The 26,113-nt window shown below is 42.3% G+C and overlaps 1 long non-coding RNA gene across 1 annotated transcript; it reads right to left on the reverse strand.

Annotated features, from left to right (window-relative positions):
- Window positions 1-9,422: 9,422 nt before the first annotated feature.
- LOC103875697 lies at window positions 9,423-14,463 on the reverse strand. The gene is made up of 4 exons (XR_634589.2): window positions 14,377-14,463; window positions 13,692-13,781; window positions 11,010-11,194; window positions 9,423-10,210 (listed from the first exon to the last, which is right to left on the reverse strand). It is a non-coding gene; the product is annotated as an uncharacterized LOC103875697 (long non-coding RNA).
- Window positions 14,464-26,113: the final 11,650 nt, after the last annotated feature.

Consider the following 26,113-nt stretch of genomic DNA (forward strand, 5'->3'; position numbering starts at 1 on the left):
AACAAATTTGTTAGCTGTTTCCCTGAGTGTGGCCATGCCCCCTCTAGAACACTAATAACTGGGCAGTGGTATCTGTCCCCTTTGGGCTCTAACCCTGGCTTCAATACTGACCCTGCCATTCTGTACCTCTGAACACTTCCCTCCTTGTTTTTGAAACTGAGGTCCCTGCTGAATATCCTAGATTCCTCAGTCTACCAGAGAGTTCATCTTCCTTTCCTCATCCCACCCAACCTCCAATAAAGGCTGCCTAAATCACCCAGATAGCAGGAAGTCTTTCCTCAGGAAGGAAATTCTAGGAACACTTATACGCATATCTAGTGCCCAAGAAACCTTGTGGCCAAGAAATGCTTTTTCAAATGTCTTACATCTTTTCTGTTAGAGCTTAAGTCCAGTTCTTGTTATCTGTTCTAAATGTAAATAAAGTCAGCATTATGCTATAGACTTTGATGGGCTTGAAGGCCCACAGTGAAAAGATTTTTGTTGAGCCCTGATTCTTCCTGTTATCTATATATTTTCCATGCTAAGGAATCTCCTGTCTCCATCCCTTCTGTTCCCATCCTGATCTAAACCCTCACCCTTCCCTAATGGGACCATTTGAATGACTTCCCAATACCCTCTTCCTCTTCTCTACCTGATGCTCCACTTAGCAACCAGACTCTCTTTAAAACATGTACATTGGACCATGCCACCCCTTGCTTTAAATGCTTTAATAGCTTCCTCTTGCTCTTAGGGTCTAAGTCTGGTCCCATATACTCACCCCCAAGGCCTCTGAGGACCTCTGCACCTTTAGCCTACATCACTTTCTATGTCCCTGGAAGCTACAGCCATACTGGTTCTTTCTCCAACATGAAGAGACCCCTTTCCTATGGGAACGGCTTCTGCTCTTACCCTACACAAGGCTGGCTCTCAGGCTAGCTCTTGCCCTTTGGATCTTAGCTGGAATGTCACCTTCTCAGAGAGGCATTCCCTGGCCAGCCTGTCTGAAGGAGACTTCCCGGTTACTCTCTCTCAGTAGTCAGTTCAGTTTTCTTCTTTGTACGTAATTAGTATTTACTTGTTTGTCTTTCCTGCAGCAGAATATTCACTTCTTGAGGGTGGAGAGTCTGTCTTTCTAGTACACCCCATATCTCAGAACCTAGCACAGTGCCTAGTGATAGTAAGTACTCAATAAATAGTTGCTGGAGGAATTCATGATTATTATCTATGACAGAGAAAAACTGTAAGCAATTTAATTATTCACTAATAGGGGGTTCATCAAAAAAAGTATGACAGAATTGGCCAGGCATAGTGGCTCACAGCTGTAATCACAGCAACTTCAAAGGCCAAGGTGGAAGGATCACTTGAGGACAGGAGTTTAATATGTTGATGAAAAAATCCAAACTCTGCAAAATATTTAAAGAGGTTTATTCTGTGCCAAACATGAGTGACCACGGCCCGTGACACAGCCTCAGGAGGTCCTGAGAACATGTGCCCAAAGTGGTTGGGTTACAGCTTGGTTTTATACATCAAATGTATGCATAAAAGGGAGACAGAAGTTATAGGCAAAGACATAAATCAACACATGTCAGGTATACATTGCTTCAGCCCAGAAAGGTGGGACATCATGAATGGGCGGGGAGGGTGGTTTTCTAGGTCAAAGGCAGATTCCAAGATTTCCTGATTGGCAATTGGTTGAAAGAGTTAAGCTTTGCCTAAAGAGTTGAAGGCAACAGAAAGAAATGTTTGAGTTAAGATAAAAAGGGTTATGGAAGCCAAGGTTCTAGTTATTTAGATGAAGCCTCTAATTAACAGGCTTCAGAGAGAATAGATGTTGTCTCTTGTCAACCTTAAATGGTGTCAGACTGTCTGGAAAAGAACTAGTAAAGGAAGGAGATTTTATGAAGAATGAAATTTCCTCCACAAGAGATGGCTTTGCAGGGCCATTTCAAAATATGCCAAAGAAAGTATATTTGGGGGTAAAATATTTGATTTTTTTCAGGGTCTGCTATCTGTCGTGTGATTCTATACCAGAGTCATGTTGGAGCTGGGTATCTTACTGCTACATAGAGTCTATTTTGTCAGTCTTATTATCTCTGTTTTAATGTTAATTCAAGTCAGTTGTGACTAAACATAAAAGAGAGGAGGGTATAACGAGTCATGACCAACACCCACTTCCTGTCATGGCCTGAACTGGTTTCTCAGATTTCTTAGGGATCCCAATGGCCAAGAGGGGAGTCCATTCAATTGGTTGGAGGGCTTAGAGTTTTATTTGGTTTACAGAGACCAGCCTGGCCAATGTAGCAAGTCACTATCTCTACAAAACATATAGATTAAAAAATTAGCCAAGCATGATGGTGAGACAGCAGGGATGGGACTCAGCTCCACTCCTACTACAGTATCTTTCCATACATACTGACTAACCACCAGACCTGGCACTACCCCATTGGCACCATACCTGCTGATCACAAGACCTTACAAACTATGTGAGAAAACTGAAATAAGAAGCATTGCACCATAAATCTTACTGAAGGGAATTAACCCTATTGCCCTCATGTATATAAGTCCAGGAAAATTATAGATCTTAACCTCTTGCCTCATTATAATAAAATCCTCACCCCAGGAGGGGCTTTTCTGCCATTATTTGATCTTGCAATGTACATACTAACGTGACTTCCCACTGCATCTATGCACCCTGCACTCTGCCCTGCAAATGTAATGATGCTCATATACCTCATGTTTATTCATGTCGCCCCTCCTAAAACACCACAAAGACCTGTCCTCAGAAAGCCAGCCAGAGAACTCTTGCTCCTATGCTGTCTCCCTTGTGCTTGAGCATAAGTCTTAATAAAGCCTTGTCTGGGAAACTTTCTGAGCCTCATGTCAATTTTTATTGCATACGAGCCTAAGAAACAGTGGTTGATAACAGTGGTGCAGGCCTGGAACTCCAGCAACTCTAGACACTGAGGTGGGAGGATCACTTGAGCCCAGGAATTTAAAGCTACCATGAGCTATGATCCCACTACTGCACTCCAGCCTGGGTGACAAAATGAGACCCTGTTTCTTAAAAAAATAAAAACAAAAAACTGATAGAATCCTGTGATTGGTGATTATGCTGTATAGAGAAATATTTTACAGGAAGAAAAAAATTGTTAATCTTATTTTTGTAAAAATAAATTCTGCCTATATTAGGTATTTAAAAAATATATACTACCAGGATAGGTACCAAAATATCAGTGTTATCTCTGGGAGTGAAAGATTTTTCTTCCTTTAAAAAAAAAACAAAAAAACAAAAAAAACTTGTATTTTAAATATTTCATACAATGAAACAAGTATTACTTTTGTAGTGTCAAAAATTATTCTCAATGGAATTCTACAATAATGACCTGATATGTGGGGTGTTACAGAATGGGGTTGGGTAGTTAGTCTTTAGGGTTCTGTAGTCTGAGTTGACCCTCTTCTGGTTTTAGCTCCTGAAGGTGTGAAGAATGATTCTCTAGAGCCTATCCCATGTTTGGTCAATGCCATCCTGAAAAAAGGTTGACATGGATACTAGCACCTAGTTTGCCCCTACTTCCTGGCTGAACCAAATGATCAGCAGCTTCCTCAAAGCTCCGGTGTCAAAGCCCCAAAAAGAAAGAAGTGCCTTTTCTTGTTTTTATTATTTCTTTTGGAGACAGGGTCTCACTTTGTTGCTCAGTCTGGAGTGCAATGTCATGATCATGGCTCAGTGCAGCTTTGAACATCTGGGCTCAAGAAATACTCCCACCTCAGCCCCCTGAGTAGCCAGGATTACAGACACACCACTACATCCAGCTAATTTTTTATTTTTTGTACAGATGGGGTCTCACTATGTTGCTCGTGCTGTTATCAAACTCTTACACCCGGTGAGGAGGAGCCAAGATAGCCTATTAGAAGCAGCTGCAGTCCACGGCTCTCACGGAGAGGAATGAAAGTGGCGAGTGAATTCAGCACCTTCAACTGAAATATCCAAGTTCCCACATTGGGACTGACTAGGCAAACAACTCAAACCACAGAAAACGAAGAAAAGCAGGGTGGGGCAACGGCCCACCCAGCAGCAGCACAAAGCCAAAGGAACCTCCAACCCAAGCCAAGGAAAGTAGTGAGTGATTGTGCATCACCACCCAGGAAACCATGCTTCTCCCATGGATCTTTGCAACCTGTGGATTGGGAGATCACCTCGTGAGACCACATCACCAGGTCCTTGGGTCTGATACACAGAGTTGTGTGGAGTCTCAGCAAAGCAGCTGCACAAGCACACACAGAGACCCAGGAGTTTTACATACTCCAGCCCCAGGAATCCTGGCAAGGTGGGAGATCTGTCCATACATTCCCCTAAGAAGGGGGCTGAATCCAGGGAGCCAAGCAGTGTCATTCTGCAGGCCCTACTTCCAGGGAACCTCACAAGTTAAAACCCACTGGCTTGGAATTCCAGCCAGCCAGTGGCAACAGGCCAGAGACTCCCTAAGATGGGACCAAGTTCCTATGGGGAGGGGCAGCCACCATCTCTGTGGTTTGGTCAACTTAGCCATTCCACCCCTCTGGCTCTGGAGAGTCTAGGTGGTCAAGATGAGGAGAAGTGCCCCCTGACCCAAATGCAGCACACCTGCTCTACCAAAAAGCAGCCAGACCGCTTCTTTAAGCAGGTCCCTGATCCCATTCCTCCTGACTGGGTTAGACCTCTCAATAGGGGTCTCTGGACATCTCATACAAGAGCATTTGGGCCAGCAGCACGTCATACCCACTGGGACAGAGCTTTCATAAGAAGGTGCAGGTTGACACTTTTGCTATTTTGCAGCCTTCACTGGTCATACCTCCAAGTATAAGAAAGGTCTGGAGCAAACCCTCAGAAAACCACGGCAGCCCTAAGGAAGAGTGACCTTCCTGTTAAAAGAAAAACAACAAAGGGAAAACAACAACGACTACAATATCAACAAAAAGACTCTACAAAAACCCTATTCAAAGGTCAGCAACCTGAAAGATCAAAGGTAGATAAGCCCGCAAAGATGAGAAAGAATTAACACAAAAACGCTGAAAACTCACTGAAAGAGCCAGAGTGCTAGTTCTCCTCCAAATAACTGCAACACCTCTCCAGCAAGAGCACAGAGTTGGTCTGAGGCTGAGATGGCTGAATTGACAGAAGTAGGCTTCAGAAGGTGAGTAATAATGAACTTCAATGAGCTAAAGAAGCACGTTGCATGTTGTAACCCAATGCAAAGAAGCTAAGAATCATGATAAAACAATACTGGATCTGATAACCAGAATGGCCAGTTTAGACAGGAATATAACTGACCTGATGGAGCTGACAAAACACAACAGGAGAACTTCAAATGTAACCACAAATATCAACAGCAGAATAGACAAAGCAGAGGAAAGAATATCAGAGCTTGAAAACTATCTATCTGAAATAAGCCAGGCAGACAAGATAGAGAAAAAAGAATAAAAAGAAATTAACAAAATCTCCAAGAACTACAGTATTATGTTAAAAGACCCAACCTGTGACTGATTAGGGTACATGAAAGAGGTGGGGGGTGGGAAATGGAACCAAGTTGGAAAACATACTTCAGGATGTCATCCAAGAGAACTTACCCAACTAGCAAGACAGGCCAACATTCAAATTCAGGGAATCCAGAGAACCCCAGCAAGATACTCCATGAAAATCAACCCCAAAACACATAATCATCAGATTCTCCAAGATGAAAATGAAAGAAAAAATGTTCAGGGCAGCCAGAGAGAAGGGCCAGGTCACCTACAAAGGGAAGCCCATCAGACTAACAACAGACCTTTCAGCAGAAACCCTACAAGCCAGAAGAAAGTGGGAGCCAATACTCAACATTCTTAAATAAAAGAATTTCTAACCCAGAATGTTGTATCTGACCAAACTAAGCTTCATAAGTGAAGGAGAAATAAGATGCTTTTCAGACAAGAAAATGCTGAAGGAATTTGTCACCACCAGGCCTGCCTTGCAAGAGCTCCTGAAGGAAGCACTAAATATAGAAAGGAAAAACCAGTACCAGTCACTAAAGAAACACACTGAATTACACAGACCAGTGACACTATGAAGCAACCACATAAACAAGTCTGCAAAATAACCAGCTAGCATCATGATGACAGGACCAAATTCACACATACCAATAGTAACCTTAAATGTAAATGGGCCAAATGCCCCCAAATAAAAGATATAGAATGGCAAGCTGGATAGAGCCAAGACTGATCGGTATGCTGTTCTCAAGAGACCCATCTCACATTCAAAGACACACATAGGCTCAAAATAAAAAGGTGAAGGAAAATTTATCAAACAAATGGAAAAAAGAAAAAAGCAGAGGTCAAAATCTTATTTTCTGACAAAACAGACTTTAAACCAACAAAGATCAAAAAAGACAAAGAAGGACATTACATAATGGTAAATGGTTCAATTCAACAAGAAGAGCAAACTATCCTAAATATATACATACCCAATACAGGAACACCCAGATTCATAAAGCAAGTTCTTAGAGATCTACAAAGGGGTTAGACTCCCACACAACAATAGTAGGAGGCATTAATACCCCACTTACAAAATTAGATCATTAAGACAGAAAATTAACAATGATATTCAGGACCTGAAATCAGCTCTGGATCAAGTGGACATGATATATATCTACAGAACTCTCTACCCAAAAACGACAGAACATACGTTCTTCTCAGTACCACATGGTACTTACTCTAAAATTGATCATATAATCGAAAGTAAAACACTCCTCAGCAAATGCGAAAGAACTAAAATCATAACAAACAGTTTCTCAGACATGGCGCAATCAAGAAAAAGAAATTCAATCAAAACCACATAACTACATGGAAATTAAACATCCTGCTCATGAATGACTCCTGGGTAAACCATGAAATTAAGACAGAAATCAAGAAGTTCTTTGAAACTAATGACAGCAAAGAGATAGCGTACCAGTATTTCTGGAACACAGCTGGGGCAATGTTGAGAAATTTATAACACTAAATGTCCACATCAAAAAGCTAGAAATATCCCAAGTTAGCATACTAACATTATAACTGAAAGAATTAGAGAACCAAGAGCAAACAAACCCCAAGGCTAGCAGAAGACAAGAAATAACCAAAGGTCAGAGCAGAACTGAAGGAGATGAAGACACAAAAAAATCCTTCAAGAAAATCAGCAAATCTAGGAGCTGTTTTTTTAAAATAAATAAATAAATAAAATAGAAGCACTGCTTGTCAGACTAATAAAGAAGAAAAGAAAGAAGAATCAAAGAAATGCAATCAGAAATGATAAGGGGGATATCACCACTGACCCCACAGAAATACAAACAACCATCAGAGAATACTATAAACACTTCTATGCACATAAACTAGAAAATCTAGAAAAATGAATAAATTCCTGGACACATACACCCTGGCAAGACTGAACCAGGAAGAAATTGAATCCCTACATAGACCAATAACAAGTTCTGAAATTGAGGCAGTAAAAAATAGCCTACCAACCACAAAAAGCACAGGACCAGATAAATTTATAGCTGAATTCTACCGCAGGTACAAAGAAGAGCTGGTAGCATTTCTACTGAAACTAGTCCAAAACAATGAAAAGGAGGGATTCATCCCTAACTCATTTTATGAGGACAGCATCATCCTGATACCAAACCCTGGCAGAGTTCAACAAATAAAACTTCAGGCCAATATCCCTGATGAATATCAATGCAAAAATCCTCAATAAATACCGGCAAACTGAATCCAGCAGCACATCAAAAGGCATATCCACCATGATCAGCTTGGTTTTCTCCCCATGGTTGGTTCAACATACCCAAATCAGTAAGTGTGATTCATCACATAAAACAGAACTAAAGACAAAACCACATCTTTCTTCAATAGATGAAGAAAAGACCTTTGATAAAGTTCAACATCGCTTCATGTTAAAAACTCTCAAACTAGGTATTGAAAGAACATACCTCAAAGTAATAAGAGCCATATATGACAGACCAACAGTTAATATTACACAGAATGGGCAAAAGCTGGAAGCATTCCCCTTGAAAACCAGCACAACACAAGGATCCCTTCTCTCACCACTCCTATTCAACATAGTATTGAAGTTCTGGCCAGGGCAATCAGGCGAAAGAAAGAAAGGGTATTCAAATAGGAAGGGAGGAAATCAAATTATCTTTGTTTGCAGATGACATGACCTTATGTATAGAAAACCCAATCTTCTCAGCCCAAAAGCTTCTTGAGCTGATAAGCAACTTTAGCAAAGTCTCAGGATACAAAATCAGTGTGCAAAAACCACTAGCATTCCTATACACCAGTAACAGGCAAATAGAGAGCCAAATCATGAACTAACTCCCATTCACAATTGCTACAAAGAGAATAAAATACAGCTAACAAGGGATGTGAAGGACCTCTTCAAGGAGAACTACAAACAACTGCTCAAAGAAATCAGAGAGGACACAAAAAAATAAAAAAAATTTCATGCTCATAATAGGAAGAATCAATATTGTGAAAATGCCATACTTTCAAGGAGCACTTGAAATCAGTGGGTTGGTTTTCTAGAGCTCCTGTAATAACACACCTCAGTTGGCTGGCTTAATACAACAGAAATTTATTTTCTCACAGCTGTGAAGGCTGGAAGTACAAACTCCAGATGTTAGCAGGATTAGTTTCTACTGGAGGCTTTGAGGGAGATTCTGTTCCATAGCTGTCTCCTGGATCCTGGTGGTTCTTGGCAACCCTTGGTGTCCCTTACCTTGTAGATACATCACTCCAATCTCTGCCTCCACTTTTACATGACACATTTTTCCGTGTGTGTGTGCATGTGTGTGTGTGTGTGTGTGTGTGTGTGTGTGTGTTTTCTTAAGAACAGCAAACATTGGATTTGGGAGGGCCCACTCTAATCCACTATAAACTTCCCTTAGTTTGGTTACATCTACAAAGACCCTGTTTGCAAACTAGGTCACATTTGAGGTTCTGAGTGGACATGAATTTGTCAACTCAGTTGGTAACGGAGCAGTCTGAGGGCAAGATAAGAGGTGAAACTAAGCAGGAAGGTTGAGTGCAGAGTTACGAGAGAAGTGTAGTCAGGGCTAAGATCTAAGCAACACTGTTCTACTCCTTTAGAGGAGAAATTTTTCCGTCTTTTATCTTCCTTCAGCCACTCCTGTGACTACCTCATCCCAATCCCTCTCTGCTACTTCATAGTCCTTAAAGGTTAGAAGCATGAGCTCTGCACTTCTGTGTCCTTCATTTCTAGATCCTGGTTCTCTTGTTGGCCACATGCACTCAGGGACTTATTTCCCTTTACTTCAGTTTTCTCTGGAAAAATGGGATGACAACAATACCAGGTTCATATAGCCATTTTGATAACTGAGCAATGTAATATTTTATAAAGTGCTTGTCTCAAAGGAATAAAGTATAGATTCAGGTAACTTGCCTATTTTTAAATGACTTGCCTTTTTATTGATTTGACTTATTTTATGCTAATGTCAAGTGATACTTTGGCCTTCTCTTTAATTTCTATCTTTTATTTGCCCCACTGCCTCTTATAGATGGTACAATGGTAGAAAGTCCAGACTGTGTCCAGAGACGCAGCCAATCCTGCACATTGAGGAGGATGAATTAAGTTCCTTGACTGGGGCAATAGTTGTAGTTTCCCACATGCCAGGCACGGTCCCTAACAATGTCCCACAATGGTAGCTGCAGCATTCACTCAAACAAGACGGTGATGTCATGACATGAAATGGTCTCTCCTGGCTATGATCTACTGTTTGCAACTGGTATCATTTGGTTCTGGCATTTGTTGCTCACACTAACATATCAATGATAGGCCTATATATCATCCTTTGGTCAAGTGAAGGCCCAGTTGGGTCCTGGTCTCATTGGATGGTGCATTACAGGGTATGGCACTACATCCAAGACGTGCTTAGAGTGGCTTGCTACCTGTCAAACCCTCTGAGCCTCAGTTTCTTCAAATATAAATGGGGATGATATCTACCTCTTAAGACTGTGTATTAGGTTGTTCGGGCTGCCAGAACAAAATATCACAGACTAGTGGCTTAAACAACAGTTCTGAAGGCTGGAGGTCCAGAATCAAGGTCCTGTAAGGGTTGGATTCTGGTGAAGGCTCTCTTCCTGGCTTGCAGATGGTTGCCTTCTTGCTGTGTGTTCTCATGGCCTCTTCTCTGTGCACAGGTAGAAAAAGAGATCTCTGATGCCTCTTCCCCTGTTTGTAAAGACATCAGATTAAGGCCCAATAGATTAAGAGGCCTTATCAGATTAAGGGCCAATACTTCTGACCTCATTTAACCTTTATTACCTCCTAATAGACCCTATCTCAAATAGTCATATTAGAGGTTAGGGCTTCAACATATGAATTTGAAATACATAATAGGCCCAGTGCAGTGGCTCATACCTATAATCCCAGCACTTTGGAAGGCTGAGGTGGGTGATCACATGAGGTCAGGAGTTCGAGACCAGCCTGACCAATATGGTGAAACTTCGTCTCTACTAAAAATACAAAAATCAGCTGGGCATGGTTGTGCATGCCTGTAATCCCAGTTACTCAGGAGGCAGAGGTAAGAAAATCACTTGAACCCAGGAGGAGGAGGTTGCAGTGAGCTGAGATCGCATCATTGCACTCCAGCCTGGGCAATAAGAGCAAAACTCCATCTCAAAAAAACAAACAAAAAACAAAATACATAACAGTATTTTGAGGATGGCAGAACATAGATCATGCTCTGAAGACGGTAGCACTTTTGATGTGGGTCATAATGAGGTCAAGAAGGTTGCAGCAATCAGGCTGACAAAGGAAAATCTGAAGAGACCAAGACAAAGGTAAATCCCCTGATCTTTGGAGAAGGACTGAACGTCAACACCAGAACCCCTACTTGGCAGCATCCATGTTTTGCTGCACCTCTAGTTATACTTGAATTCACTGTTTAATAACTATCTGTGGTTTTCTTTTCTTGATGCCACCTTCTCCCTCTCTTCCTACTTTCAGTCAGCCGCCAGATGTGCCTTACCTGCCTTCACTGCTATCTGTTTAGTTCAGACCTCCATCTTTGATGGCTTGGATTTGAAGAGTAGCTTCCTGTTTGATCTCTCATCTTTGTCCAGTCCAATCCACTCTCACACTACAGACAGGCTGATTGTGTAAAATGTAGACTAGATCCTGTCACTTTCCTACTTGAAGAGTTTCAGTGACTTCCTATTTTTAAGACAAATCCAAATTTGATAACAGGTTCACAGGGCCAACATTGTCTGCTCTAGCTCCTGCATGTCCCTCTGCCTGAGTGCCTGCCAACTCTACCTTTTTTTATCCTCTGACCCAGATGGCTCTGGGTCTCTGCCCATGCTGCTCTGCCTGCTCCGGTCTGCTCCCACACTCTTATACCAGACTCACTTTCCGGAGCTCAGGTTACAAGCCACACAATTTGGAAAACCTCTTTTTGGAGGTTGGGTGGGATCTAGCCCATGTGCTCACAGGTGCCTCTTCCTCCTCTGCTGACAGTTATTCCACTATACTGAAGTTGCCTGTAGTCTCCCACATTAGACACTAAGATCTGGGAGGCAGGGCAGCTGTGTCTGCAGTCTTACTGATTGTTGTATCCCCAGCACCCAGCACAGCACCTGACACATGGCAGATGTTCAATAAATGTTGGCTGAATGAATTATCATTTTAAAATCATTTTTAATATTTGTGAATGTATGTTCACAAGAGCCTTATTTACAATAGCTAAAAGATGCAAACAACTCAACAGCTCACCGATGGATGAATGGATAAACATAGTGTGCTATGGATATACATGAATATTATTTAGTCTTAAAAAGGAAAGAAATTCTGGCACACACTGCAACATAGAGGAATCTTGAGGATATTATGCTAAGTGAATTAAGCCAGGCAGTAAAGGAAAAACACCGTATGATTCCTCTTACGTGAGCTTCCTAGAGTCGTCAAATTCATGGAGATAGAGAGGTAAACAATGTTTGCCAAAGGCTGTGGGGAAGAGAGAATAGGGAGTTCATGTTTAATAGGTAGAGAGTTTCAGTTTGGGAAGATGAGAATGTTCTAGAGGCATATGGTGGTGAATGTCATAGATCTGTAAACTTAAAAACGGGTAAGATGGTAAATTGTATGCTATGTGTATTTTACCACAATAAAAATGGCCACACTAAAAATATTGCTTATGATATTCCAAGTGAAAAAAATAAAACCTCCAGGTAGTACTGCAGAGAGAGAGAAATGGATCAGTGGGGTGTCTGCCAGTGACTATGATCAAGATTCAGGAACCCATGGTGGGCAGGTCAGGTAAAGGCTCCTGCCTTAGTCAGGCTCATTGCCTCTGGACAGCCTCAGGTAACCCTCACACCTGCTCCAGACACTGCTTTTCATTTTTTAGTTTATTTCAATTGAGATATTTAAAATGAACATTCAGGTTTATAGGAAACTCTACCCTTACAGTATAGTCACTACGCTGTCTGCTAAGTAGGAGTGTATTGAAATAGGCTTCTCTGTAACTTCAGGAATGAAACATCATTAAGGCATCCAGCAGCAGACTGTTTCCAAAGATGTCAATACCTCTGTCTCCCACCTTGCAGGATTTTTGCAAGGAGACCTTATCTTTCCTCCCATCAAGGGGTGGCATCTCTTTCTCTTCCCCTGAGTCTGAGATGGCAGAAGTGATGTTGTGTAGGCTTCCAAGGCAATGTCATGATAGTGTTTGTGCTCTCCAGGGGAGCCAGGTGCCATGCGATGAACAAGCTCAAGGTAAAAGACTGAATGAAGAGGCAGCACATGCGGTGAGGGAGGCCATGTGGGAAGCTGAACACTTGCTGTGTGAATGACCTTCCAGCTCAGCCCAGCTGTCGTCCACCATGATTTCATGAGACAACCAGCCTGACGCCACGTGGGACAGAGCAGGCCAACCAGGTCCTACCCAGACCCAGAGAATCATTGGGTCATAATAATCATTGCTGTTCTAAGTCACAAGGTTTTGAAATGGCTTGATTTGCAGCAATAGATAACCAAAACCACATCTTCTGCCAAATTAAGCATGAAGAGTGTAGAATTGTATTATAGAGAGCTCTAGTGTAGAGCCCCCTCCAGTTTGTATTCACTGTAATACTATTAAATTAAAAGGAAAGAATCCACCTACAGCTCCCTCATCCCAATGCTTCACTTACTTTCCTTTTTTTCATTTCTAGCTGCTGGTGGTGAGCATACATAGATAAGCAATGTTGTAGTTATCAAGTACATAGCATTTTGCAGCTTTACCTCTTGGCTTTATAGCATTCAGTCACACACTCAACAAACACTTATTGAGATCTACTCTATGCTGGTCACTGAGAATTTAGAGCTAAATAAGTACATACCATTTTTTCACAATTTTTTTTTTTACCATACTTTACATAATCATTTCCTTGAAATTGCTTTTTGAGTTAAACACAAATTGAGCCAGGTGTTTGTCTTCGTAGAAATTTTAGCTCTAAAGACTTTATGGTAGATTATAATATGATCTATAGTATCAAACCATAAAATTAAAAGTATCAGAAAATAAAAATAAATACACCATGAACCTAGTCCAATAGAATTACTCTAACTAAATATGAGGCAATGAGATTTCAGCCAAGACAAACAGTGAATTATTCTCATTGTTTGATTAAAGCATGCACATCATTCTCCTAATTGAAATGAAAATTCTGACCTCATCAAATAGTAGGAGTGCAAGGTGACTCCAAAGTGGGGAGGTGGAGGTAGCACGTGTGGGCAGGTGTCTTCTCTTCAAAGGGCTTGACTGTGAAGAGGACAGAGTGTGTTGTGGTGGGGAGGGGCGGTTAGAAGGGAGACACTGTTTGGATGCAGAAGGCAAGGTCCCGTTGGAGAGTCAGTAACAGGATTCAGGGAGCAGAGGGGCTAACTCGTGGGGCAGGGTCCCTGAGATGGCCTGGGGATGGGATCGGGAACTCACATGGGAAGACTGGCCTCCCCCCATGCGAAGAGTCGCTGCCCTTCTGCCTTGTGACAAGAGGGAAGATAAACACAGATGAAAATAGGTTTGTGGATTTGGAAGGAAAACGAAGATGTTTCCTCGCTAACAACGTCTATTTTTTTTCTGTTTAAAGTAGGAGATGAAGGGGAGTGTGGGAGAGAGGGGTTGGAGGTTTGAAAGGGATAGCAAAGGTTCCCATGCTCCTTTGTTGAATCTGCTAATGATCTATGCCGAGTTTAGACGGTTGGAAATCTGAACCCTGGAGCGGACTGAAGGAAAAAGATAGATTGGGCCATGGGTATCCCCAGGGCCTTGGCCCAATCTTCAGAGCAGTCTCCTGGCCCCCATGAAAAGCTGCCATCTAAACTGCTGTGGACTTGGGCTGCAGATTCTCCTGCACCTGCTTTTCTGAGACTGGTGATTCATGGAGACCCTGGAGACAGGCAGAGGGTGCAGCCAATGGCACCCCTCCGGAAGAGTCTGAGGGGAGGAGAGGCAGTGGACTGGACGAGGATTTCTGTTGAGCATTTCCGTTGGGCGCGAGGCCTCATGGGAGAGGAGGGATCCCGCCAGGCTCAGAGCTGCAGCACTGGGGCAGGGACTCAGTGGGCCAGGCAGGATCCAGTCCCAGAGAAACGGGACAGCAGGGCTGTGTGGTGTCCAAAGGTGGAGAACTTTCATCAGAGGCTGAAACCTAGAGGAGGAAGAACCACATCATGGGAACACAAGGAGGGATATGGAGCTGAGAGCCGGTATGGGTCTAATCTTGAGCAGGCTTCTTGGCAGCCATTCTCCCTTTCTGACTCCGAATTTTCTGACTTTCCTTCCCTCCTAGGTGCTGTCAGAGTTCTCCTGGTCTGAGTGTGTTCCTCTCCTGAGAGTCTCAGGAGATGGCTGCAGGAGCAGTGGCTGGATCCATCCCTGTGCTGTGCTTGGACGGTGACAAATCTGCTGCTACACTGGGCAGTAGCAGTAGTTTGGCAGTGATTTGGCTTAATTGCCATGTGCGCAGCAGTGATGCATGTGGTCAGCATCCCTGAACTCACATCCATGAAGATTTCTGGTGCCATGGCAACATCCCCTGCTGCTTTGAATGTGAAGAGCTTCAGCCATTTTTGATTCACCCCAAATTTGAAGAGCTTTAGCCATGTCTGGTCAAAGTCCCTTGTGCTTGCAAGTCCAAACAACAGGACTCAGTAGGGAGCCCCCAAGAGTGGTAGACTTGGTAGACCTCTACGTGTAGACCTAGGCTGGCTGCAGCATACCTCAAGATAGACGGGTCAGTTCTGGGAGCAAGGCAGGATTCTAGGTACGGTGGAACTCAGTGGTGTGTTTCCACTGAACCTCATCCTCTCCTAGTGGGACTGGCCACACCATTCTCTTCCCACTGGGACTCATCCAGATTTATTTTAGTCCCCGTTGGAGATTCAAGTGAGGTGTTAAGACTGAGCCCACACCTAGGAGCTTGGGGAATCCCACAGGGCAGAACCAAGGTCAACCTACCCAGCAAGTCTGGCTAAGAATTTTCCTTTGGAGAAGAATTATCTTCTCTGTATTCAGGATTAGTGCTGGAGAAACCAGAGTACAATTAAATAACTCTCAAACTCTTAGTTCTAAGATTCTGAAAACTCTTCCAGATTTGAAGATACTGAAAGAAAGCTCGATGTCACAGTCTTCTGGTGAGGGCCAAATTACATCGTCTGTGTGAAAGAGCTCTGCAATGTTATCAACTGCATGCCACCCACCCATAGACAACCTTAGCATCACTATATGTAGAGAAAACTAGAACAGCAAGTGTTTGTTTGTTTGTTTTGAGACAGAGTCTCACTCTGTCACCCAGGCTGCAGTGCAGTAGCATGATCTCAGCTCACTGCAACCTCTGCCTCTCGGGTTCAAGCAGTTCTCCTGCCTCAGCCTCCTGTAGCTGGGACTACAGGCGCACGCCACCACTCCCAGCTAATTCTTGTAAATTTTAGTAGAGATGGGGTTTCACCATATTGGCCAGGCTGGTCTCAAACTCCTGACCTTGTGATCCGCCCACCTCAGCCTCCCAAAGTACTGGGATTACAGGCGTGAGTCACTACGCCCAACTGCAAGTGTTTATTTTTTAAACGAGAAAACGAACTAAGGTAATCAGGAGTAGGCCCTGTCCCAGAGACAATATTTAGAGGGACACAAACATCATAGTATGAGGGAGAAAAGACTTTAAGAAGGGTGTTGCTCCTCCCAAACTTCAATTAGTTCAAAACTTGAAACTTGAAAGTCCTGTTAACAGGTAATGGTAGGTACTGTACATGAAGAAACCTGAGCAGAAGAGGATTGTCACACAGGACAAAGTGGGGGTGTAGACGGACATCTGCTTCCCCATGGCTGCCAATATTAGGCAGAGATAGAGGTTAGGGAAGCCATGGCTGCTGCAGCAGATGCTGGGTTGGCTCACCATAAGCAGGTGCTGAAACAGAAAGAACAGAAACACCCACCAGCTGCCAACCTGCAGGAGGAAGTAAAGGAGGTACAAAAGCAAGAGCATATGAAAGTTCAGGGTGGATTTCTTCAGAAAAGTGATGTGTTCCTGCATCACCACTATGGAGCCGCCCTCTTCACCTACCCCCAAATCCACTGACTTCCCCTTGACCTGTTTATGGTGAAACTGAGCCATGAAGAATTCCATAAGGAAGAGGAGGCCTATGAAGATGAAGATAAAGAAGTACAAAGTTCTTGTTATAGAATCTTAAAACCTTTTTTTTTTTTCCAAAACACACATTTGGATAGGGGCAAAGATGGGAATTAGAATGACGACGTTGCAAAGATAATATCGTCAGTCACCTCATCCTGTACTATGTATATTAACTCCAAAAGTAATTTAAGTGCCTATCCTGTGCCTGAGGATTAGGATCCTTCCAGGGAGTCGCGATGAGATGTACAGCAGGGAGCACCCAGGAACCTTTCCTGCCTTGCTGGGTACACTCTGTGCTGCCCAGGTGAACATGATATTCCCAGATCACCTAGTTGAATGTATTTGGGATTTTCCTCTAGCATAGTCTTTGTCTTGAAGCTGACTGTGCCATAAAGACCACAAGATGGCACCCAGTGATTTTATGCTTCCTGTGTCCATGCCTTTGTCTAATCCTTTCCTTCTGAGTGCAGGCAGAGACTGTGACTTGCTTCTAACCAACAGGATATGGCAAAGGATGTCATTCCTGTGTTCCCAGTATGTTATGTAGAAGTCCACTTCAGCAGACCAGAGCAAAAGACTCTCCTCCACTGGCTTTGAAGAAGTAAGTTGCCATGTCATGAGAAGGCCAATGGCAAGGAAGTTCATGCAGCTTCTTATAGCTGAGAGTGATCACCAGCTAACAGCCAGGAGAAAAATGGGGTTGATGGTCATAGAACTGCAAAGGAATTGACTTCAGCCAATAACTTTAATGAACTTTGAAGTGGATTCTTCCCCAGTCAAGCCTGCAGACGAGTATACGCTTCCTGTGCCCATGCCTTTGTCTACTCCTTTCCTTTTAAGTGCGGGCAGAGACTGTGACTTGCTTCTAACCAATAGGATATGGCAAAGGATGTCATTCCTTCACCATACAGCCTAGTGTATACCTTCATTATTGTTTGGTGAAACCATGGACAAAGGACCCATGCTTTGTCTTCCATATCAACTGTGAGATGATATATGAGTTGTTACAAGCTGCTAAGTTTTTGGAAATTTGTTACACAGCATTGGAAAACTAATGCACTGACTCTGGAGCCAGTACAATGGTACAAGAGTCGAGGGAAGCTGAGTAACCTCAGCATTAGGCATACATGGAGACAATTCTTGACTTCTTGCAGGATCTGGCCCAACCATACTTTAGGAGGCCTAAGTATGTTTTAGCAGAGAGTGCTTGAGACAGAGACCACTGCTGCTGTGGCTTCTGCCTCTTCTCCCTAGATAAGAAAGCTCCTGCATTCTCAGCCCTGGAAAAATGCTCATGGTTCTGAATAGATCCATCCTGTTTTGGATTTGGGCTCAGCAAGGTGGGACCTGAAGTCCCAGAACCATCAATTGCATATGCAATTACAAGTAAGTAACCTGATGGACTCCACAACCTCAGCAGGCACAAGGCTCAACAGTTGCTTGCTGCCACTTCAGCGCTCATCCTAGGCTAGGCATCTTTGTGCACTGAGTAAGCTGCACACAACTATCTGAAGGACCCTGGGAGGCCTCTTTTTGAAACTCAGTTGGGTTTGTGGGAAGGCCAATACCCTGTGGGTGAAGTTCTACCCAATGAATGTCTGTAGTTCTGTAGAAGACAGGTTACCTCTCAGAGCTGTGGGACACTTTAGGGCTGAATCAGAGCCAAATGTTGCTGTATACCTAATGCCTAGAATTAATTTTTGGTACATAATAGGGGCTCAATAAATATTTTGGGGGCACACAGACTGTAACCATAGGCTCTCAGAGAATCTTGATGTTGTTTCTAGGGCTTGTAGGTCATGGTAATGCTATTCTCAGGCAAGTTCACTAAGAGTCAAACTCAAATGTCTTGTTTATATCACAAGTAAACCTTTCACAGTCACTCTCCCTGGGTTTATCCTGGTTGCAGGCAATGGTTCCCAGTCATTGAGACTGTACCATCTTGTTTCAATGGATAGATGGAGGCTACCTCAGATGCTTCAGATTAACCACAAAGGAAGGACAGTTTGGATAGCAAAAGCAGTCAGTCAGCAGCTATATTTGAGCATTTACTTGTCTAGTTGAAGATTGTTCCAGACAGAGGGAACAACAAGGGCCCTTACCTTGAGATGGTGTATTGATCAGTGTTCAATGGCCCTACAGAATGGAGATCATCTGGTGAGAACAGAAACCTCACCAGTAATTTAAGTAGGGAGAATGTAACACAAAGACTTAACTAGTAAAAAGTAATGACTCAAAGCGGAAAAAAGGGACTTTAAGGCATCCAGAAGTAGCAACTGCATGAAGCAGCTTCTACATCTTGGACTGAGGAAGGACCTAAGAATGGCATGGATTCAGATGATTAGGAAACTTGCCAGAATGTGTGGGTTAGAGCAACTTGCCAGAGGGTATAGGTGGGATGTGGTCCACAAGAACAACTTAGATGAGTGCTATCAAGTGTCCTGCACACCAGAGAACCAACTGCTGCCCTAAAAAATTAGCACACTGGAAGGAATTCCCTTGTTTCTACTATTACCTCTTACTGTCCTTCCAGTATTATCTATTGGCAAATTCTAACATCAGTTCATCTGACAAAGGAGAAATTTTTACAGGGTCCAGCTCCAGTATCCAAAACAGGGCAAGAAAGGGTAGATTTGGAGCTGAGAGGCAATATGTTGATAACTGGCAGTCTACATTTTTGGTCACTCGACTTCCATATATGTCCTTCTACACACATTTGAACAGTCAACAATGAAACAAGCTCCAGCTGTCCTTTGTACAAGCAAAGAAGTTCTCACACTTTCCCCAAAATGGAGGCAATCACTCCCAAAAGACATTATTCATTGCTGATTATATTCAGTAATTCCAAGTTTAGTCACAGTCATACTGAAAATGTGTTACCTGATAACTGAATTGTAAAGTTAACCTTCAACAACTTGTGTATAAAATCAGGGAAAGAAGAACAGAGAAGAAAATAGTTACTGTATACAAATAAGTATATACACAAAAAGTATATAAATCTACTGCAATCTTTGTAATTATTTATAAGATCACAGTAGCTATCTTTGTCTTCCTTCTCTACTTCCCATTCATTTATTTGTCCTCATCCAGAAACTTAACTAGATGGGGTTCTTATCTTGGTAGGGTGACCCAAACCATCATTTCTGAAGGGTGGGACTCCCCAAGGGTCTTGACTTTTTCTTTTGCTTGCTGTAGTTTTCAACTAAACTTTACTATTTGGCATGAAAAGTATGCAGGCTTCCAGATATAGCTCTCCTTGTCCCCCATTTTGTAGCAGCAACCCTATTTCTCATTGACAATTGTGATCAATCACTTTGGCTAGTAAAGTAACCCTTTCATCATATTGGTTCAGTGGTATAACCTACCACAAATGGTCAAGTGGCAGTCTGTCTTCCAAATCAATGGAACCATTATTATATCCTTTAATTTCCTCTTGGGAACTACAACCTCCAAACCAGAAGAACTCTAGGTTGCTGAATGGGATGCAAAAAATTCTGCTAGTGTTTTACTAGGTATAATAAAGTGCTTCTCTCACTTTCACCTTTGATTCCCAGATACATATGTTTTGGTTGTGTGGGAGATAACACCATATAGTGGTCTCTGGTTCAAAGCATACTGCAGCTTGTAAGACAGACAACATTCTTTCAGGGTGTGTTCTCCCAATTGACAGCATAGCTGAATTTTCAGTGAGTCAGTCTATCTTTCAATTAAGCCAGCTGTTCCTGGATGATGGGGTATTGTGGTAGGATTCCATGGGCATCAGCCTATTGCTATACTTCCTTTACTGTAAAATTCGCTCCTTGATCAGGCACAGTTAATGAGATATTTCATGAGTCTACAGAGAGTGGTGCTGACAGAAACATTTAAGGCAGGAAAGTTAAATCCTTATCCAATAGATGTGTCTATTGCAGTGAGGAAAAATCTCTATCTCTCAATGGTGGGAGAAGTCCAGAGTAATCAATCTGCCATCAGGTGGCTGACTGGTCCCTGGGAATAGCTCCATATGAGCCTCAGTGTTGGTATCTTCTGTTAGTAGATTAGGCACCCATCAGGAGCAATGTTCAGTTCAGTGGGGATGTCCATATTGTTGAGCTCATGAATACCCTCCATCTCTCCCACCATGGCTACTATATTCACGGGTCCTATTGAGCAATCAATGGGTTGGCTGAGGAACATAGCTAACTGACCAACACGGTGCACCATTTTGTTCACTTGATTCTTGAGAGCTTCTTTTGTAGTGGATGTCTGATTTGGTGAGCATTCATGTATGATAAAAATATCTTCATCCTCTGTGCTGACTCTGAGAGTTCCTTCCACATACCTTTTCTTCAGAGTTCTTTGCCACCAATCATTAAGTCTGGTTCCTTTTAAGTCCCGTGCCATCCAGACAAACTGTTAACAACTGCTCATGAGTCATGTAGATATTTAATTCTAGCCATCTCTTAGTATAGCAAATTGGGCAACAAAATATACTGGTCAAAATTTTGCCCACTTGGACAATTTTCCTTCCCCATTCCCCCGCCCACCCTGCCAAAGATCATCCCTTAATGGAGTCTTATGCTGCAGCTTTCTTTTTTTTATTATTTAAGTTCTAGGGTACATGTGCACAACGTGCAGGTTTGTTACATATGTATACATGTGCCATGTTGGTGTGCTTCACCCACTAATTCGTCATTTACATTAGGTATATCTTCTAATGCTATCCCTCTCCCATCCCCACACCCCACAATAGGCCCCAGTGTGTGGTGTACCCCACCCTATGTCCAAGTGTTCTCATTGTTCAATTCCCACCTGTAAGTGAGAACATGCCATGTTTGGTTTTCTGTCCTTGTGACAGTTTGCTCACAATGATGGTTTCCAGCTGCATCCATGTCCCTACAAAGGACATGAACTCATCCTTTTTTTACGGCAGCATAGTATTCCATGTTGTATATGTGCCACATTTTCTTAATCCAGTCTATCATTGGTGGACATTTGGGTTGGTTCCAAGTCTTTGCTATTGTGAATAGTGCCACAATAAACATATGTGTCCATGGGTCTTTATAGCAGCATGATTTATAATCCTTTGGGTATATACCCAGTAATGGGATGGCTGGGTCAAATGGTATTTCTAGTTCTAGATCCTTGAGGAATAGCCACACTGTCTTCCACAATGGTTGAACGAGTTTACAGTCACACCAACAGTGTAAAAGTGTTACTATTTCTCCACATCCTCTCCAGCATCTGTTGTTTCCTGACTTTTTAATGGTCACCATTCTAACTGGTGTGAGATGGTATCTCATTGTGGTTTTGATTTGCATTTCTCTGATGGACAGTGATGATGAGCATTTTTTCATGTGTCTGTTGGCTGCGTAAATGTCTTCTTTGGAGAAGTGTCTGTTCATATCCTTCGCCCACTTTTTGATGGGGTTGTTTGATTTTTTTCTTGTAAATTTGTTTAAGTTCTTTGTAGACTCTGGATATTAGCCCTTTGTCAGATGAGTAGATTGCAAAAATTTTCTCCCATTCTGTAGGATGCCTCTTCACTCTGATGGTAGTTTCCTTTGCTGTGCAGAAGCTCTTTAGTTTAATTAGATACCGTTTCTCAATTTTGGTTTCTTTGCTTTTGCTTTTGATGTTTTAGACATGAGGTCCTTGCCCATGCCTATGTCGTGAATGGTATTGCCTAGGTTTTCTTCTAGGGATTTTATGGTTTTAGGTCTGACATTTAAGTCTTTAATCCATCTTGAATGAATTTTTGTATAAGGTGTAAGGAAGGGATCCAGTTTCAGCTTTCTACATGTGGCTAGCCAGTTTTCCCAGCACCATTTATTAAATAGGGAATCCTTGCCCCATTTCTTATTTTTGTCAGGTTTATCAAAGATCAGGTGGTTGTAGATGTGTGGTATTATTTCTGAGGGCTCTGTCCTGTTCCATTGGTCTACATCTCTGTTTTGGTACCAGTATCATGCTATTTTGGTTACTGTAGCCTTGTAGTATAGTTTGAAGTCAGGTAGCGTGATGGCTCCAGCTTTGTTTTTTTGGCTTAGGATTGTCTTGGCAATGCAGGCTCTTTTTTGGTTCCATATGAACTTTAAAGTAGTTTTTTTCCAATTCTGTGAAGAAAGTCATTGGTAGCTTGATGGGGATGGCATTGACTCTATAAATTACCTTGGGCAGTATGACCATTTTCATGATATTGATTCTTCCTATCCATGAGCATGGAATGTTCTTCCATTTGTTTGTGTCCTCATTTATTTCGTTGAGCAGTGGTTTGTAGCTCTCCTTGAAGCAGTGGTTTGTAGCTCTCCTTCACATCCCTTGTAAGTAGGATTCCTAGGTATTTTATTCTATTTGTAGCAGTTGTGAATGGGAGTTCACTCATGATTTGGCTCTCTGTTTGTCTGTTATTGGTGTATAGGAATGCTTGTGATTTCTGCACATTGATTTTGTATCCTGAGATTTTGCTGAAGTTGCTTATCAGCTTAAGGAGATTTTGGGCTGAAATGATGGGGTTTTCTAAATATACAATCATGTCATCTGCAAACAGGGACAATCTGACTTCCTCTTTTCCTAATTGAATACCATTTATTTCTTTCTCCTGCCTGACTGCCCTGGCCAGAACTTCCAACATTATGTTGAATAGGAGTGGTGAGAGAGGACATCCCTTCTTGTGCCAGTTTTCAAAAGGAATGCTTCCAGTTTTTGACCATTCAGTATGATATTGGCTGTGGGTTTGTCATAAATAGCTCTCATTATTTTGAGATACGTCCCATCAGTACCTAATTTATTGAGAGATTTTATCATAAAGGGCTGTTGACTTTTGTTGAAGGCCTTTTCTGCATCTATTGAGATAATTATGTGATTTTTGTCTTTGGTTCTGTTTATATGATGGATTACATTTATTGATTTGCATATGTTGAACCAGCCTTGCATCCCAGGGATGAAGCCCACTTGATCATGGTGGATAAGCTCTTTGATGTGCTGCTGGATTCGGTTTGCCAGTATTTTGTTGAGGATTTTTGTATCGATGTTCATCAGGTATATTGGTCTGAAATTCTCTTTTTTTGTTGTGTCTCTGCCAGGCTTTGGTATCAGGATGATTCTGGCCTCATAAAATGAGTTAGGGAGGATTCCCTCTTTTTCTATTGATTGGAATAGTTTCAGAAGGAATAGTACCATCTCCTCTTTGTACCTCTGGTAGAATTTGGTTGTGAATCCATCTCATCCTGGACTTTTTTTTGGTTGGTAGGCTCTTAATTATTGCCTCAATTTCAGAGCCTGCCCGTTATTGCTGTGTTCAGGGATTCAACTTCTTCCCGGTTTAGTCCTGGAAGGATGTAAGTGTCCAGGAATTTATCCATCTCTTCTAGATTTTCTAGTTTATTTGCGTAGAGCTGTTTATAGTACTCTCGGATGATAGTTTATATTTCTGTGGGGTTGGTGGTGATATCCCCTTTATCATTTTTTATTGCGTCTATTTGATTCTTCTCTCTTTTCTTCTTTATTAGTCTTGCTAGCGGTCTATCAATTTTGTTGATCCTTTCAAAAAACCAGCTCCTGGATTCATTGATTTTTTGAAGGGTTTTTTGTGTCTCTATCTCCTTCAGTTCTGCTCTGATCTTAGTTATTTCTTGCCTTCTGCTAGCTTTTGAATGTGTTTGCTCTTGCTTCTCTAGTTCTTTTAATTGTGATGTTAGGTTGTCCATTTTAGATCTTTCCTGCTTTCTCTTGTGGGCATTTAGTGCTATAAATTTCCCTCTACACACTGCTTTAAATGTGTCCCAGAAATTCTGGTATGTTGTATCTTTTTTCTCATTGGATTCAAAGAACATCTTTATTTCTGCCTGCATTTTGTTACGTACCCAGTAGTCACTCAGGAGCAGGTTGTTCAGTTTCCATGTAGCTGAGCAGTTTTGAGTGAGTTTCTTAATCCTGAGTGGTCTTTACAATTTGGCATGTTTTTGCAGTGGCTGGTACTGTTTGTTCCTTTCCATGTTTAGTGCTTCCTTCAGGAGCTCTTGTAAGGCAGGCCTGGTGGTGACAAAATTTCTCAGCATTTGCTTTTCTGTAAAGGATTTTATTTTCTCTTTCATTTATGACACTTATGATTTTATTTCTCTTTCATTTATGACACTTAGTTTGGCTGGATATGAAATTCTGGGTTGAAAATTCTTTTCTTTAAGAATGTTGAATATTGGTCCCCACTCTCTTCTGGCTTGTGGAGTTTCTGCCGAGAGATCTGCTGTTATTCTGATGGGCTTCCCTTTGTGGGTAACCTGACCTTTCTCTCTGGCTGCCCTTATTTTTTTCCTTCAGTTCGACTTTGGTGAATCTGACAATTATGTGTCTTGGAGTTACTCTTCTCGATGAGTATCTTTGTGGCATTATCTGTATTTCCTGAATTTGAATGTTGGCCTGCATCGCTAGGTTGGGGAAGTTCTCCTGGATAATATCCTGCAGAGTGTTTTCCAACTTGGTTCCATTCTCCCCATCACTTTCAAGTATACCCATCAGACGTAGATTCAGTCTTTTCACATATCTTGGAGGCTTTGTTCATTTCTTTTTACTCTTTTTTCTCTAAACTTCTCACTTCATTTCATTCATTTGATCTTCAATCACTGAAACCCTTTCTTCCAGTTGATCAAATCAGCTACTGAAGCTTGTGAATGCGTCATGTAGTTCTCGTGCCATGGTTTTCAGCTCCATCAGGTCATTTAAGGTCTTCTCTACGCTGTTCATTCTAGTTAGCCATTCGTCCAATCTTTTTTCAAGGTTTTTAGCTTCTTTACAATGGGTTTGAACATCCTCCTTTAACTCGGAGAAGTTTGTTGTCATGATCTTCTGAAGACTTCTCTCAACTTGTCAAAGTCATTCTCCATGTAGCTTTGTTCCGTTGCTGGCAAGGAGCTGCATTCCTTTGGAGGAGAAGAGGTGCTCTGATTTTTAGAATTTTCAGCTTTTCTGTGCTGATTTCTCCCCATCTTTGTGGTTTTATCTAACTGTGGTCTTTGATGATGGTGAAGTACAGATATGTTTTGGTGTGGAAGTCCTTCCTGTTTGTTAGTTTTCCTTCAAACTGTGAGGACCCTCAGCTTCAGGTCTGTTGGAATTTGCTGGAGGTCCACTCCAGACGCTCTTTGCCTGGGTATCTGCAGCAGAGGCTGCAGAACCGCAGATATTGCAGAACAGCAAATGTTGCTGCCTGATCGTTCCTCTGGAAGCTTTGTCTCAGAGGGGCATCCAGCTGTGTCAGTCAGCCCCTACTGGGAGATGCCTCCCAGTTAGGCTACTCGGGGATCAGGGACCCACTTGAGGAGGCAGTCTGTCCGTTCTCAGATCTCAAACTCCATGCTGGGAGAACTGCTACTCTCTTAAAAGCTGACAGAGAGGGATGTTTAAGTCTGCAGAAGTTTCTGCTGCCTTTTGTTCAGCTATGCCCTGCCCCCAGAGATGGAGTCTACAGAGGCAGGCAGGCCTC

Source organism: Papio anubis, chromosome 9 (assembly GCF_008728515.1).
Source record: "Papio anubis isolate 15944 chromosome 9, Panubis1.0, whole genome shotgun sequence".
Lineage (NCBI taxonomy): Eukaryota > Metazoa > Chordata > Mammalia > Primates > Cercopithecidae > Papio > Papio anubis.